This window comes from Chrysochloris asiatica, unplaced genomic scaffold (genome assembly GCF_000296735.1).
Source record: "Chrysochloris asiatica unplaced genomic scaffold, ChrAsi1.0 scaffold00163, whole genome shotgun sequence".
Taxonomy (NCBI): domain Eukaryota; kingdom Metazoa; phylum Chordata; class Mammalia; order Afrosoricida; family Chrysochloridae; genus Chrysochloris; species Chrysochloris asiatica.
Genome location: NW_006408681.1, coordinates 4,215,370 through 4,218,497, shown reverse-complemented (window position 1 = coordinate 4,218,497; position 3,128 = coordinate 4,215,370).

The window sequence follows — 3,128 nt, the reverse complement described above, 5'->3', positions numbered from 1 at the left end:
TAGTCCTCAGTGACTCTGGGGCTAGGAATCCCCAGGTCTTGCCACACTGCTGGAAACTTTGGTGCATTTTTAATGATCTGCTGTCATTAAGTCATATACAAAAGGATACAAACACCTCTGACACCTGAGCCATATATTCAGTGGGTCATATTTGAATTCATATCATTATTAAACAATGGTTCAAAGAGAATATATATTGTTTCTTTTGCTGATTTTAAAAGTTATATGGATTTGTAGTAGACTATTTGGAAATATTCTTGTTACCTTTAAATTGACTCTGACTTCTACCAAGCCCACATCAGGGTAGAACTTTGCATGGGCTTTAAAAAATTACTGTAATCTTATGGAGGAATCTGTTTATGGCTGTAGGATAAAGCACTGAACTGTTAACCTACCAACTGCCCTTTTGAAACAGAGGAAACTGACTCCCTTAATAGCAGATCTTATGAATGTAGATTGCTGCGTCTTTCTTCTTTCTCACTGAGTATGTTTGAACTGTCAACATATTTAGTACTATTGTTGTTAGTAAGTGCCATCTAATCTTTCACTGCTTACAGCCAACCTGAAAAGACAGGGTTTCCGAGGAGCGGCTGGTGAGTCTGAACCACTGACCTTGCTGTTAGAACCACCTCGATCCAGTGCTTATCCTACAGTGCCACACCAAGACTCCAAGTGAAAATTGTATTTACTTACCTTTGGTATTGCTAAGAGCAGTTGAGTCAATTTCAACTCAGAGCAACACTATATAGGGTTTCCCAGAAGCAACTGGTTTGATTTGCCACCTTGCTGTTTAAATGGACCTTGTGGTCCAGTGCTTATCCTACTATGCCACACCAGGACTTACCATGTTGTTTTTGTTGCTGTTAAATACCATAGAGTCAGTTCAGACTGATAGCAACCCTGTACAGAGTTTCCAAGGGCAGCTGGTGAGCTTGAACCACCAATCTTGCTGTTGAAACCCACCTTGTGGTCCAGTGCTGTATTCCACAGTAACACACCAGGACTTACTAAGTTGCTGTTGCTGTCAAGTGCTGTCAAGTTAGTTTTTGACTCATAGGGACCCTTTATAGGGTTTCCAAGAAGCAGCTGGTGAGCTTGACCCACCGACCTTGTTAAAACTGACCTTGCAGCCCAGTGCATTCATTAACCCACAGTGCCACACCAGGACTCTGAGGACTTACCACAGGACTTTACAAGCATGTTTTTTTTTTTTTTATAGGGATGATATATATTACTTAAAAATATATATATATTAATACCTTTATTCTTTTCATTTTATGATTATAGATAGAAATATCTTCTTCATAAATATTCTGATGACTTAACTATACACAAATTTATATTTATTAGCTTATACCATTGATATATTCTTATTGATTCTATCAGCTTTTAATTTATTCTTTCATATTTTAGCATTAACAACATTCTCATTTATATCTAATTATTTTATTTCTATATTCCCATGCTCCATTTTCTTAACTAATCAAGAATGATATTAAGGAATAATATTAGTATTATTTTAAGCAATAATACTCAAGATCACTTTAAGAAATGATATTAGTAATTGTGACACTTGTACTTCCCTAATCTCATGGTGTTTTGCTATAAAGAATTGCTTTATTCAACAAAGATTTACTGAATACTTACTCTATACTAGGTACTTGCTTTTAGTTTGAGATGTGTATGCATTATTTTCTCAAGTTAAAAAAGGATTTTTCTATTTTAACTTTTCTAAAGCTAAAAAACTTAAGACTGAATATGGGTTACATTTTAGCTAATACGTTTTCAGCCTCCAAAATTTTATGTTTTCTCTTTTGACTCATTAATGTAATGTGTAAAGTCAGAGTTTTGAATAGATTTTCTCTTTTGAACCATCAATATAATAATTATAGTAAGAGTTTTAAGTAGAGTTTCTTTTATTATTACATTTTATATTTTTAATACATAAGATAGAGTCCCAGTATGGCACTGTAGGATAATCACTTGAGTCCTAATCTAAAGTTTGGCAGTTCAAATCCACCAGCCACGTTTTGGAAACCCTATATAGAGTCACTATGAGTAGAAACCAACTCAATGGCACTTAAAAACAATAACAACAACAACTTAGACATAGATATGTACGTAGCAAAAAAATTAGAAATCTAGATTTTACCAAAGATATGCAATGAATAAAAAAGTCAATTACTAAGATATTTGTCATTCACATTCTCTGTTTCTCAAAACCTTTCCTTCCAAAGTACGTTTATTGAAGTCTTTGACAAGTTTAGTATTTTCTCCATTTGTCATGATGTTGTATATTGGTCCAGTAATGAGGCTATAAGGTGCTCTGGTAGCTTAATGGTTAGAATCAGGCTGCTAACCTCAAGGTCAGCAGTTCAAACCTACCAGCTGTCACATGGGAGAAAGGTGAGGCTTTCTGCTCCCTCAAAGATTTACATCCATGGAAACCCTGTGCTGGTATTTAAAATATTGGTGACAAAAATCCCATCTTCACAGCAACACTCAAGCCACCATAATACCACAGACTGACAGGTGAGTTGTGGTATTGTTACACAGAAGCCCTCTATGCTTTTTTGCTTACTGCTTAGTTTTTCATCAGATGCATCTACATAAATTTATTTAACCAGAGTTTTATTGATAAGCATCAATGAAGTTTTTATCTTTAGCTATAATAAAATGACACTGAGAAATATAAAGTCTCATAATTAACATATAGTTCAAGTGATAATCTCACATGGACCCTGAATTATAACCTTGGTCACCATCATCCTGTATCAAAAATACCAAAGAAAAGAGTGGAAAAAACTAAATAATGTAAAGCATAGCAGGTATAGTTCCTACTTCTGAAGTTGGCAATGAGTCAACAATTCTCCATTATAGTTTCTTTTTAAATCTACACATTCTTTCTGTGTTCTTTATAACCTTGGTCAGTGCTTCAGGGATCTTTTTTTCTTTTTTTTCCACTTTAGCTTTTTTTTAAAAAAACACACAAACAAAAAAACCCACTTAGGCATATATAATAAGTTACGTCTCCAAAGGGCACATTCTGCAAGTCTGCTCCTGGCGACCAGTTCTTAGTCCTTCTCTTCTTAGTTGATGAATCTAGAGTCCTCCATGCCCCCATCTCT